Raw genomic sequence first — 14,700 nt, forward strand, 5'->3', positions numbered from 1 at the left:
AGACGAAAAGGCGTTCCTCAACAGAAGGCGTCACCAGGAGAAACAGCAAAAAAAGGGAAGAGGAACTGGTCAGTTAATGTCTGTTGTCTTTGATAATGTTACTGCTGAGGAATAAGGGAGAGTGGGGTAATTCCGGACACGGGGTAGTTCCGGACCCTTCGATTTTCACTGGGTTTGAGTGAAGATAACTCAAAAGCCCGCCTAACAGAGGAAGATAATCAGTTAAAAATGATAATTCCAAATCGCCAAGGTAGGAGGTCAAACCGTTTGGCTGTGGTCGCTTCACGAATTTTGAGTACCATCAAAAATAGGCAAAAGCTGCATCTTTCCCCCGTATTTCTCTGTACTTATCGTACCTTGCCATCAAGTTCAGCCCCATGACTAAAATTTTATCATATTAAATTGTCATTGGACTTTACTTTGGCGTTTCGGGAGTGCTCGTATGGCTCGCCGTTTTCTTACAGTTGAACATCAAAGGTTTACACTACCTGTGGGGTAAATCCGGACAATAACGATTATTTTCTTCAATTTCCCGCATAATGTTAAGGTAGTGGGTTCAAAATTGTGGACGTGCATCCCCACCGTTAAGAAGGATAAAGAAAGAACGAAAAATAGTATTGCAGCTATGTTTAAGAGCTTTACTCAAAACAGTGTTGTCAATTTAGGGGTTTTGATAGAAACTATTCCTTATAATATGCTTTGAGTAATAATCAAACACTTCAGTTCGCAGCAAATGTCCTTGTACGCCTTCTAAAAGCATGCCTGACATCAAAACAAGCGAAAGTAAGCTCGGGTGGTGTCAAATTTTAAGGTCGTCCGGAATTGCCCCATAGGTCGTCCGGAATTGCCCCATAGGTCGTCCGGAATTGCCCCATAGGTCGTCCGGAATTACCCCAGGCTGGGGTAATTCAAGTGCATGGGAATGCTAGCTCAAGAAACAACTGCGAATGGCTTCAGAAAGTTCTTTGAAGATGTGTGCATTGTAGCAAGTGCACCATGTGTTGGTGACCCTGATGTGGAATTCTCAACCTTGCTTCAACAACTGAAAGAACGAATTAGAGGTGTGGAGGTTGATGTGGATGAACAGCAACGGCTAAGGAATAGCCGCCCAAAGTCGCTGGATTGTGCTGCGTGATGTGCATATGTTGCAAGTTTGTGGCCAGCCACACAGAATTTCTTGCTGCACAAAACTCGGGGCTAGTAAAATTTCATCAATTTGGGTGCTAAATTGCTCGTTGCCGTACAATTTGGAATTTTGTGCAGCAAGACGGCTGAGAAATAGCCGCACAAATTCGCTGGGTCGTGCTGCAAAATAAATGAATGTCGCTGGATAATGCTTCGTGATGTGCATATGCCGCAAGTTCGGGGCTAGCCACACAGAATTTCTTGCTGCACAAAACTCGGGGTTGGTAAAATTTTATCAATTTGAGTACTAAATTACTCGTTGGCGTTCAATTCGGAATTTTGTGCAGCAAGACAGCTGAAGAATAGCCGCCCAAAGTCGCTGCATCGCGCTGCGTGATGTGCAAATGTCGCAAGTTTGGGGCTAGCCACTCAGAATTTCTTGCTGCACAAAACTCGGGGATGGTAAAATTTCATCAATTTGTTTGCTAAACTACTTGTTAGCGTTCAATTTGGAATTTTGTGCAGCAAGACAGCTGAGGAATAGCCGCCCAAAGTCGCTGCATCGCGCTGCGTGATGTGCATATGTCGCAAGTTTGGGGCTAGCCACACAGAATTTCTTGCTGCACAAAACTCGGGGCTAGTAATATTTCATCAATTTGGGTGCTAAACTACTCGTTGGCGTTCAATTTGGAATTTTGTGCAGCAAAACAGCTAAGAAATAGCCGCCCAAAGTCGCTGGATTGTGCTTCGTGATGTGCATATGTGGCAAGTTCGGGGCCAGCCACACAGAATTTCTTGCTGCACAAAACTCGGGGCTGGTAAAATTTCATTAATCAGGGTTCTAAACTACTCGTTGGCGTTCAATTTAGAATTTTGTGCAGCAAGACAGCTGAGGAATAGCCGCCCAAAGTCGCTGGATTGTGCTTCGTGATGTGCATATGTGGCAAGTTCGGGGCTAGCCACACAGAATTTCTTGCTGCACAAAACTCGGGGCTGGTAAAATTTCATTACTCAGGGTTCTAAACTACTCGTTGGCGTTCAATTTAGAATTTTGTGCAGCAAGACGGCTGAGGAATAGCCGCCCAAAGTCGCTGCATCGCGCTGCGTGATGTGCATATGTCGCAAGTTTGGGGCTAGCCAAACAGAATTTCTTGCTGCACAAAACTCGGGGCTAGTAAAATTTCATCAATTTGGGGGCTAAACTACTCGTTGGCGTTCAATTTGGAATTTTGTGCAGCAAAACAGCTAAGGAATAGCCGCCCAAAGTCGCTGGATTGTGCTTCGTGATGTGCATATGTGGCAAGTTCGGGGCTAGCCACACAGAATTTCTTGCTGCACAAAACTCGGGGCTGGTAAAATTTCATTAATGAGGGTTCTTAACTACTCGTTGGCGTTCAATTTAGAATTTTGTGCAGCAAGACAGCTGAGGAATAGCCGCACAAAGTCGCTGCATCGCGCTGCGTGATGTGCGTGCGAATGTCGCAAGTTCGGGGCTAGCCACACAGAATTTCTTGCTGCACAAACTCGGGGCAGGTAATATTTCATCAATTTGGGTGCTAAACTACTCGTTGGCGTTCAATTTGGAATTTTGTGCAGCAAGACGGCTGAGGAATAGCCGCCCAAAGTCGCTAGATTGTGCTGCAAAGTAAGTGAATGTCGCTGGATCGTGCTTCGTGATGTGCAAATGTCGCAAGTTCGGGGCCAGCCACACAGAATTTCTTGCTGCACAAAACTTGGGGATGGTAAAATTTCATCAATTTTTGTGGTAAAGTACTCATTGGCGTTCAATTCGGAAATTTGTGCAGCAAGACGGCTGAGGAAGAGCCGCCCAAAATCGCTGGATCGTGCTGCAAAATAAGTGAATGTCGCTGGATCGTGCTTCGTGATGTGCAAATGTCGCAAGTTCGGGGCCAGCCACACAGAATTTCTTGCTGCACAAAACTCGGAGCAGGTAATATTCATCAATTTGGGTGGCATAGCACTCGGTATCGTGCAATTCGGAATTTTGTGCAGCAAGACAGCAGAGAAATAGCCGCACAAATTCGCTGGATCGTGCTGCAACTGCAAAATAAATGAATGTCGCTGGATAATGCTTCGTGATGTGCTTATGGCGCAAGTTCGGGGCTAGCCACACAGAATTTCTTGCTGCACAAAACTCGGGGTTGGTAAATTTTTATCAATTTGGGTACTTAATTACTCGTTGGCGTTCAATTCGGAATTTTGTGCAGCAAGACAGCTGAGGAATAGCCGCCCAAAGTCGCTGCATCGCACTGCGTGATGTGCATATGTCGCAAGTTCGGGGCTAGCCACTCAGAATTTCTTGCTGCACAAAACTCGGGGCAGGTAATATTTCATCAATTTGAGTACTAAATTACTCGTTGGCGTTCAATTCGGAATTTTGTGCAGCAAGACAGCTGAGGAATAGCCGCCCAAAGTCGCTGCATCGCGCTGCGTGATGTGCATATGTCGCAAGTTTGGGGCTAGCCAAACAGAATTTCTTGCTCCACAAAACTCGGGGCTACTAAAATTTCATCTATTTGGGGCTAAACTACTTGTTGGCGTTCAATTTGGAATTTTGTGCAGCAAAACAGCTAAGGAATAGCCGCTCAAAGTCGCTGGATTGTGCTTCGTGATGTGCATATGTGGCAAGTTCGGGGCTAGCCACACAGAATTTCTTGCTGCACAAAACTCGGGGGCGTTAAATTTCATTAATCAGGGTTCTTAACTACTCGTTGGCGTTCAATTTAGAATTTTGTGCAGCAAGACAGCTGAGGAATAGCCGCACAAAGTCGCTGCATCGCGCTGCGTGATGTGCGTGCGAATGTCGCAAGTTCGGGGCTAGCCACACAGAATTTCTTGCTGCACAAAACTCGGGGCAGGTAATATTTCATTATTTGGGTGCAAAACTCGTTGGCGTTCAATTTGGAATTTTGTGCAGCAAGACGGCTGAGGAATAGCCGCCCAAAGTCGCTAGATTGTGCTGCAAAGTAAGTGAATGTCGCTGGATCGTGCTTCGTGATGTGCAAATGTCGCAAGTTCGGGGCCAGCCACACAGAATTTCTTGCTGCACAAAACTCGGGGATGGTAAAATTTCATCAATTTGGGTGGTAAAGTACTCATTGGCGTTCAATTCGGAAATTTGTGCAGCAAGACGGCTGAGGAATAGCCGCCCAAAATCGCTGGATCGTGCTGCAAAATAAGTGAATGTCGCTGGATCGTGCTTCGTGATGTGCAAATGTCGCAAGTTCGGGGCCAGCCACACAGAATTTTTGCTGCACAAAACTCGGAGCAGGTAATATTTCATCAATTTGGGTGGCATAGCACTCGGTATCGTTCAATTCGGAATTTTGTGCAGCAAGACAGCTGAGAAATAGCCGCACAAATTCGCTGGATCGTGCTGCAACTGCAAAATAAATGAATGTCGCTGGATAATGCTTCGTGATGTGCATATGTCGCAAGTTCGGGGCTAGCCACACAGAATTTTTGCTGCACAAAACTCGGAGCAGGTAATATTTCATCAATTTGGGTGGCATAGCACTCGGTATCGTTCAATTCGGAATTTTGTGCAGCAAGACAGCTGAGGAATAGCCGCCCAAAGTCGCTGCATCGCACTGCGTGATGTGCATATGTCGCAAGTTCGGGGCTAGCCACTCAGAATTTCTTGCTGCACAAAACTCGGGGCAGGTAATATTTCATCAATTTGAGTACTAAATTACTCGTTGGCGTTCAATTCGGAATTTTGTGCAGCAAGACAGCTGAGGAATAGCCGCCCAAAGTCGCTGCATCGCGCTGCGTGATGTGCATATGTCGCAAGTTTGGGGCTAGCCACTCAGAATTTCTTGCTGCACAAAACTCGGGGATGGTAAAATTTCATCAATTTGGGTGCTAAACTACTTGTTAGCGTTCAATTTGGAATTTTGTGCAGCAAGACAGCTGAGGAATAGCCGCTCAAAGTCGCTGCATCGCGCTGCGTGATGTGCATATGTCGCAAGTTTGGGGCTAGCCACACAGAATTTCTTGCTGCACAAAACTCGGGGCTGGTAATATTTCATCAATTTGGATGCTAAACTACTCGTTGGCGTTCAATTTGGAATTTTGTGCAGCAAAACAGCTAAGGAATAGCCGCCCAAAGTCGCTGGATTGTGCTTCGTGATGTGCATATGTGGCAAGTTCGGGGCTAGCCACACAGAATTTCTTGCTGCACAAAACTCGGGGCTGGTAAAATTTCATTAATCAGGGTTCTAAACTACTCGTTGGCGTTCAATTTAGAATTTTGTGCAGCAAGACAGCTGAGGAACAGCCGCCCAAAGTCGCTGGATTGTGCTTCGTGATGTGCATATGTGGCAAGTTCGGGGCTAGCCACACAGAATTTCTTGCTGCACAAAATTCGGGGCTGGTAAAATTTCATTACTCAGGGTTCTAAACTACTCGTTGGCGTTCAATTTAGAATTTTGTGCAGCGAGACGGCTGAGGAATAGCCGCCCAAAGTCGCTGCATCGCGCTGCGTGATGTGCATATGTCGCACGTTTGGGGCTAGCCAAACAGAATTTCTTGCTGCACAAAACTCGGGGCTAGTAAAATTTCATCAATTTGGGGGCTAAACTACTCGTTGGCGTTCAATTTGGAATTTTGTGCAGCAAAACAGCTAAGGAATAGCCGCCCAAAGTCGCTGGATTGTGCTTCGTGATGTGCATATGTGGCAAGTTCGGGGCTAGCCACACAGAATTTCTTGCTGCACAAAACTCGGGGCTGGTAAAATTTCATTAATCAGGGTTCTTAACTACTCGTGAGCGTTTAATTTAGAATTTTGTGCAGCAAGACAGCTGAGGAATAGCCGCACAAAGTCGCTGCATCGCGCTGCGTGACGTGCGTGTGAATGTCGCAAGTTCGGGGCTAGCCACACAGAATTTCTTGCTGCACAAAACTCGGGGATGGTGAAATTTCATCAATTTGGGTGGTAAAGTACTCATTGGCGTTCAATTCGGAAATTTGTGCAGCAAGACGGCTGAGGAATAGCCGCCCAAAATCGCTGGATCGTGCTGCAAAATAAGTGAATGTCGCTGGATCGTGCTTCGTGATGTGCAAATGTCGCAAGTTCGGGGCCAGCCACACAGAATTTTTTGCTGCACAAAACTCGGAGCAGGTAATATTTCATCAATTTGGGTGGCATAGCACTCGGTATCGTTTAATTCGGAATTTTGTGCAGCAAGACACGAGAAATAGCCGCACAAATTCGCTGGATCGTGCTGCAACTGCAAAATAAATAAATGTCGCTGGATAATGCTTCGTGATGTGCATATGTCGCAAGTTCGGGGCTAGCCACACAGAATTTCTTGCTGCACAAAACTCGGGGTTGGTAAATTTTTATCAATTTGGGTACTTAATTACTCGTTGGCGTTCAATTCGGAATTTTGTGCAGCAAGACAGCTGAGGAATAGCCGCCCAAAGTCGCTGCATCGCACTGCGTGATGTGCATATGTCGCAAGTTCGGGGCTAGCCACTCAGAATTTCTTGCTGCACAAAACTCGGGGCAGGTAATATTTCATCAATTTGGGTGCTAAACTACTCGTTGGCATTCAATTCGGAATTTTGTGCAGCTAGACGGCTGAGGAATAGGCGCCCAAAGTCGCTGGATCGTGCTGCAAAATAAGTGAATGTCGCTGGATCGTGCTTCGTGATGTGCAAATGTCGCAAGTTTGTGGCCAGCCACACAGAATTTCTTGCTGCACAAAACTCGGGGATGGTAATATTTCATCAATTTGGGTGCTAAACTTCTCGTTAGCGTTCAATTTGGAATTTTGTGCAGCAAGACAGCTGAGGAATAGCCGCTTAATGTCGCTGCATCGCGCTGCGTGATGTGCATATGTCGCAAGTTTGGGGCTAGCCACTCAGAATTTCTTGCTGCACAAAACTCGGGGATGGTAAAATTTCATCAATTTGGGTGCTAAACTACTTGTTAGCGTTCAATTTGGAATTTTGTGCAGCAAGACAGCTGAGGAATAGCCGCCCAAAGTCGCTGCATCGCGCTGCGTGACGTGCGTATGTCGCAAGTTTGGGGCCAGCCACACCGAATTTCTTGCTGCACAAAACTCGGGGATGGTAAAATTTCGTCAATTTGGGTGCTAAAGTACTCATTGGCATTGAATTCGGAATTTTGTGCAGCTAGACGGCTGAGGAATAGCCGCTCAAACTCGCTGGATCGTGCTGCAAAATAAGTGAATGTCGCTGGATCGTGCTTTGTGATTTGCAAATGTCGCAAGTTCGGGGCCAGCCACACGGAATTTCTTGCTGCACAAAACTCGGGGCTTGTAAAATTTCATCAATTTGGGTACTAAATTACTCGTTGGCGTTCAATTCGGAATTTTGTGCTGCAAGACAGCCGAGGAATAGCCGCCCAAAGTCGTCCGATCGCTTTGGTTCGCATCCCGATGCTCTGGAGACTTCAACGCATGTGAGCAACAGGTCTTTTTTTCGGTCTTCTTAATGGTTTGTTTTTCTCTCCTTTGGGCCTCTTTACTAGACTTTTTTGGACTGTAGGCACTTCCCCTTTTCCCTCTTTTCACTTTGGGTCAGCGCGGAGCTCATAATTTTAATATTTTGCCCATTTTTTAGAACTTTTTGTTTTCTATAGCTCGTTCATTTAAGATGACCCTTTTGTGGCCAAAATTTTGTGGCCAACAACATACCCGTCTGCGGCGCTAGGCTGCCTTCGGCAGACAATGCTTGTCCATCATCAGTTACTTCAGAACTGTTGTATGCTGGGGGCCCCCAGACCCCCCTTCATTCTAGATAGAGGTGCTTCATCTACAAATTCCACGATCTTGACCCTTGTAACTTTGCAACTTGTCGTGGCTGGGGGGCTCCGCCCCCCCAGACCCCCCTTTCATCCAGACAGGAGAGGTCTACCGACAGAAAACTCGATTTTCGCCGTTTTTTAGGTGTTTTTCGGCTATAAAAACTGAACCACTTGAGCTAGGATGGTGAAATTTCGCGTGTGCCGAGCCAAGAACATACCTAATAACCCTGCGAAATCTCAGCCAGATCGGCCGAGCCGTTCAGGAGGAGTAGTGTACACACACAGACAGACAGACAGACACACGGACAGACAGACAAAACTTTTCAACCGCACTGGAGTAACAGGCTTCGCTATCGCTCAGCCAAAAAGAGATTTGTGTGAAAAACTTTGTGTGAAACTGTCTATGCGAAATTACATTAGGTATAACTTCAATATGTGAAAAAATTTGTGTGAACCGTCGTGTTACCACATGGGTTCGAAGGGGATTTCGGCAACGGATACAGCAAGGAGGCCATGTAGGGGTGTTTTTGGAATCAGGGCGACGAGAAAAAACCAACGGTGCCAGTTTCAAGTGAATCGGAGAAGTTTGGACCCGGGTTCAAATCCCAGTGGGGTAGATTTTGAACATTCTTTTTACTCGAGTTTTTGCATTGTTTCTGATGTTTTTGAGGGTGCTGATGACGAAAATAACACAAATTTGGACCCCAGACTGAGGTTCAAAGCCGGTTAGGGTTAAACATTAGCGAAACTCACTAATGTACGGGACGGGCCAAAGTTGCCGGTGTATATCGCTACTTTTCCTGTTACTTTTTCATGTAATGTGGATTGCATTAAGATTTTGCGTTTTAGTTAATATTATCTTGTGCTTTTATTGTTGCAGACATTGACATGGCGTTCTATAAGAAAGTTCAGAAGTTAGCTGAGATGTCTACTATTGCTTCAAGTGCTTCAACTAGCGCGAACGAGTGTTCGAAAAGGCTCAAGGTCGGTTATGGGATGGGCCTGGTACAAAAGTCAAGAAAGAATAGGTGAGGCATAAGGCGCAAATAAAAACAGTTTTCCTTTTTTTAGTTTATTCAAATCTTATTTGTTACATTGTGGTCGGAATTGCTGTACCGGATCTGCTGGAATTTCTTTAACTAGTGTTTTGTTGTGGTTTTGATAATGTATTCTTCATTCTTGTTGAAACGTTGTCGAAAATATGCCCTTGTCCACAACATTCCTTTATGAGTGCACTCAGAATTTTGTTCAACTAAAGAACACACCAATTTCTCTCGGCATGGTAGTACACTTTTCCGAAAACCATGTTAATTAAGTTGAGTTAGTTTGACTGGAACAGAATTGAATAGTGCTTATAATAAATTTAAAAAGTTTGACCTAAACAGAATTTAATAGTACTTATTATGATATTGTAATTACTCTAGGACCTTCACATCGTCCTCATAAATTAGGCGGAAGCTCGGCCCAGGAGTCCGTGACTCTTACTAGTATTCATAAATGTAATTGAAACGAAAATTTTCTCTGCCGCCGGCTGGTTTTGTCTTTTCTGTAGGGCTGGTACCTACAGTTCATTCCCTGCTAACTCAATCATTCGAACGGTAAGGGAGGGTGGGGCACCTAGTGACAGGGGCACCTAGTGACACAGAGGTGCCCTGGCCACCCTATGGCACTTTCAGACATCTTGAGGTGGCTAATCTAAAGGTCTTGTGCTGTGGAATCACGTTCAAGTGAGAGTGAGACTTTGAACAAAATATTTTAGCACCTAGAATAAAATCAAAGAAAATAATTACCCAAAATCACAGATTTTACGACTTTCTTTACGAAATGTTTTCTCGCCATTCTTCCAGTAAACGGCACTGCCGATCGTTCTGGCACTTTTAATCAATAATAAGGACCTTTAGTAAGTTGTTTTCGCTGAACCAGCTCAAACATATGATTTCATTTCCTTGACATCAAATTTTGAACGAAAATGAGCCCCCGGTGCAGGTAGTGACAGACACACACTATTTACCGTATTTCAACGATTTTAACGTTTCAAAACATCGATTTGACAACCGCGAAGTAAATTGTCACCGATTGTCACAGAACGAAACATAAATAAGACTTATTTGTACGACAATTTCGTTGAACATTGAATTTTATTGGCAATGTAGTAAAATGCAGTTTCTTGGGGAAAATGACGCCGTTCAGAATGGTTTCACTGTTAAAAAAGTTATGAATTTTCAAAGCAATTTTGATGACAATTTTACGAATACGGATGTGAATTTTACAAACATTGCAATTTTCATAACTTGATGCGAAAATTCGAAACAATTTCGTAAAATTGACAATTGTTGGTAATTTTAAAACCATGTTCTGAAAATTGCGAATCTTAAATGTTGATTTTGAGCACACAATAGTAATTTTCCGAATCCGATTGTAAATTTCATAACTAGCTCAAGAGCACTTTGTGCTGTCGGCTGAGCGCCCCACCGCGGCGGGCTTCGCGGCATGCCTGCTGCGGGGCAAACGGGAAGTGCAGGCCGCTCCACACCGGTGGCCACCCGACTTCGCAGCAGCGCTACACATGCACATCAAGTGAACTAAATGTTTTGTAATCTTGTAATTTCCTTTGTCCTTGTTTTTTTTCTTTTTTTTCTCCTATGTAATTCTGTGATCTGGTTGATTTGGTAACGCGGCTTCTCTCATGCTGTTTCAGCTCCCTTGGTTTTTCTCTTTCAACCAACCTGTAAATCTCTGTAAATATTTGTGTTACAAATACATGGTTTATGTCTCCGTCTTCAATCCCCCTTTTAATTTGGTTCTCAATGCTGTTTTAGCTCTCGTGGTATTTCTCTTTCAACAAACCTGTAAATTTCTGTAAATATTTGTTGTACAAACACATGTTTTATGTCTCCGTTTTCAATCCCCTTTCAATTTTGTTCTCCGTTTCTTCTTAATGCTTGTGTCACTGTGCTAATGTTTGTAAACGTTCATTTGTCCCCGTCGCATTTTTTCACCCCTTTTTTTTTTCTTCTGTTGTGGCGTCCTGTTGTTTCTATTTATTTTACCTATGCTGGTCCTACCTTCGTTTAGTTTTCTCGCAATAAATTTCCTTAGGGCATAGTCAAAACAATATACAGCACGTGTTTTCCCTTTAGTGCTTCTCTTGTTTTCTCTGTACTCCTTTTTAAAATTGTACTTCTCTCTACGCCTAAATTTAGCGACCAGTTTTTTTGTTTTATGTCCACGTATCCTGTTGTCTATATTAGCCGCTTATGAGCAAGCTGTGTTTTGAAGTGTATATGTAAATTATTTATTTTTATTAAAGCTGTTTTTTTTTTTTAAAAAAAAAAAGAGGCGTGGCCAAGGGGCGCTGGTAGAGTCATCAGTAGCTGACCCTCCGCCTCCCGTGGGACGTGGTAGCACAGCGGTAAAGAGCGTGCACCACAAGTTAAAGATCCCGGGTTCGAAACCCGCTGATCAAAAGCAGATTCGGTTCAATAAATGGCATAAGGCCGCTTGGGTGTTCATATACATGAACACTTAGTTGTCCTTTTGCTTAACTGCTCTAAAATGACCTCGCAAACGCGAATATGAATTTTCATAACGTGATTGTAAAACAATTTACAATCATTTGTGATTTTAATTTTCATAACAATTGTTTGTGAAAAAAAAATGCCAACCAATGTTATGAAAATTACAACTGATTTTTTTAACAGTGCACTGTTAAAAAAATCAGTTGTAATTTTCATAACATTGGTTGGCATTTTTTTTCACAAACAATTGTTATGAAAATTAAAATCACAAATGATTGTAAATTGTTTCACAATCACGTTATGAAAATTCATATCATGTTATGAAAATTCATATTCGCGTTTGCGAGGTCATTTTAGAGCAGTTGAGCAAAAGGACAACTAAGTGTTCATGTATATGAACACCCAAGCGGCCTTATGCCATTTATTGAACCGAATCTGCTTTTGATCAGTGGGTTTCGAACCCGGGATCTTTGACTTGTGGTGCACGCTCTTTACCGCTGTGCTACCACGTCCCACGGGAGGCGGAGGGTCAGCTACTGATGACTCTACCAGCGCCCCTTGGCCACGCCTCTTGAGCTAGTTATGAAATTTACAATCGGATTCGGAAAATTACTATTGTGTGCTCAAAATCAACATTTAAGATTCGCAATTTTCAGAACATGGTTTTAAAATTACCAACAATTGTCAATTTTACGAAATTGTTTCGAATTTTCGCATCAAGTTATGAAAATTGCAATGTTTGTAAAATTCACATCCGTATTCGTAAAATTGTCATCAAAATTGCTTTGAAAATTCATAACTTTTTTAACAGTGTGCTTGAGGTAATACAAACAACCATGGACATTGCTAACATACACGGCCGCCTCGACGCCAAGATGTTGATGGACCCCGCCCTGTACTTTTATATAACCCCCTCTCAATAGCGAGGCACCCTTCTCCGCCCTTCCCCCGCCCCCTCCACCCGACCGAAGGAGGTCATTCTGGCCTTCCAACGGAATGGCCTTTTGTAGTAACTGGCACAGCATCGCGAAGCCTGTTACGACAACACACGGTCACCTACCTTGTGTATACAGTTGACAATCTTCATCTTCCTTTTGAAGAACCTGGAAAGTCGATTGTCCTGTAATGGTACAACTCATTGCGAACAAGACGGCTTTAATCGTCAAAATTATAACTCAGCATAATGTGACCAAGCCTATTTTAAAGCTTTGCCCAAAACTAGGCGTTTTAATTAAAACGATGATAAGGCTTTATCTTTAGCAAAGCTATCCTCCGAAGGTGGGGTCAAACCTTCTGTCGTGCGATCAATAGTGAGGGACCTGGGACGTGGTCGTGCTGAAGTAACTCAACGAGACTTAGCAAATATGAGGTACTCAATACCAGCTATGAGATTGGACTTGTGACTAAAATTTGAATTTGCCTTATGTTTTCTTTTCTTTGTTTCATTTTTCAGAGCACAATTTAAAGAAAGAGCGTCGTAAAGGGAAGACACCTGATGAACTGCTCCGTGACACTCTTTAACAGCTTCTTGACACTGATCCTAATGCTCATATTCGAGGAGGAAAGGGGGAGACTACGGCATGAACTTTCTGTTCATCCAGACATCAGGCATGCGCAAGTCAATGCAAGAGTTTGGCAGTGTTTTCCTTATGGATCACACTTACAAAATAAACTCCAGGCGTATGCCTGTTGTGTGTTCATGACAATGGATGGGCATGGTGATGGCAGGCCCTAATGATGGATCTGAGACCATCGCCAATGTGTTCGAGACATTCGAAATGTCAATTGGTGCTGATTGTGCTTCGAACATCAAAACAGTTTTTATTGACAAAGATTATTGAGGTAGACTTTCCGGAGAAAGCCCAGAGTTCGGCTTTACAGAGAGGTCCATCCAGAGGTTTCGGAAAAATTCCATGATTTTTCAATTTTATTTTCCGAAATTTCTGACAGTGAGCGGTCTCACCTGCTTTTCGCGTTGTCTCATCGCTCCGGTCGTCTCTTTGATGGCCAGACGTTAAGAGGATATGGTACACCTCCCCAGAAGCAGCGTTTCCAGGGACGCGCAGGGACCTCTTTCTAACGCCGTCCTGGCCACACCGTTTGAGGTATCGATATGAAACTTGACACACGGGCTCAGAAGGGATCAATCTCAATGACGGTGCGTCCAAAAAATTTTTTTGAACGCCTAAGTTAGGCCCCAGGGCAGTCCAGTTCTGGTCCAACTTTCGTTCACAACAAGTCCTAAGAAAATAGGAATATCCAAAAAAGGGCCACGGCACGTTGTAGCTGCAACTTTGCTCTATCCAGAGAACTTGTCCTCATCTGCGTGCGGTCAAAAATAGAGATCAAAACCAGGTAGACGGCGGACCTCTGCACGGCGGATTTGAACATCTTGCGAAGTTTTGAAAAGGCACTGTCGCAGACGAGCTCTACTAACCCCGCCTCCCCCCGCCCACCCCTCCGGGCGGCCCGCCTGCAGCCCGCTGCTTTGTCTCTGCGCCGGCCCCCCCGCTGGCCCCCTCCTCATTCACGCGCCGGAGCCGAGGGTCGGCAGCGTGACGGCCTCGATTTATGGCCTTGTACTCCGAGAGTTAAATTTTTGAACGGATGACTCTAGACTCTCAGGACATGAACCATTGCACTCAGCGCGTGTTCCTTGTGCCAGGCGAATCAAATTTTAATTTTCTACGATAATTTTGACCTTTGTCATTGTTTCAACAGGTCCGGGTCAAATGGTCGTAGAAACGGAAATTTTAGTTGCCTGTCACCAGAATAGCCCGCCAAACCTCTTCGTACAAGTTTCAAAACTAGAAAATGTCCCCTTTTACAAGTTTGGCCGTACAGCCTAGAGCCATAAATCGACCTGTCACGGTGCCGAACCTCTCGGGTGAGGGTGGGCAGCCCGACAGTCCCCATTCAGTGAAACAAAGTCGGCGACAACATGTGCGGGGCTTGGAGACGGTACAGCTCGTCGGCACAAATATTGCACCTCCTCTCTCCGACTAGCTCCAAACCCGCCGTGCAGAGGTCCGCCGTCTACCAGGTTTTGACCTCTATTTTTGACCGCACGCAGATGGGGACAAGTTCTCTGGATAGAGCAAAGTTGCAGCTACAACGTGCCGTGGCCCTTTTTTTGGATATTCCTATTTTCTTAGGACTTGTTGTGAACGAAAGTTGGACCAGAACTGGACTGCCCTGGGGCCTAACTTAGGCGTTAAAAAAATTTTTTGGACGCACCGTCATTGAGATTGATCCCTTCTG

The sequence above is a fragment of the Thrips palmi genome, unplaced genomic scaffold (assembly GCF_012932325.1).
Source record: "Thrips palmi isolate BJ-2018 unplaced genomic scaffold, TpBJ-2018v1 HiC_scaffold_17, whole genome shotgun sequence".
In the NCBI taxonomy this organism is placed as follows: domain Eukaryota; kingdom Metazoa; phylum Arthropoda; class Insecta; order Thysanoptera; family Thripidae; genus Thrips; species Thrips palmi.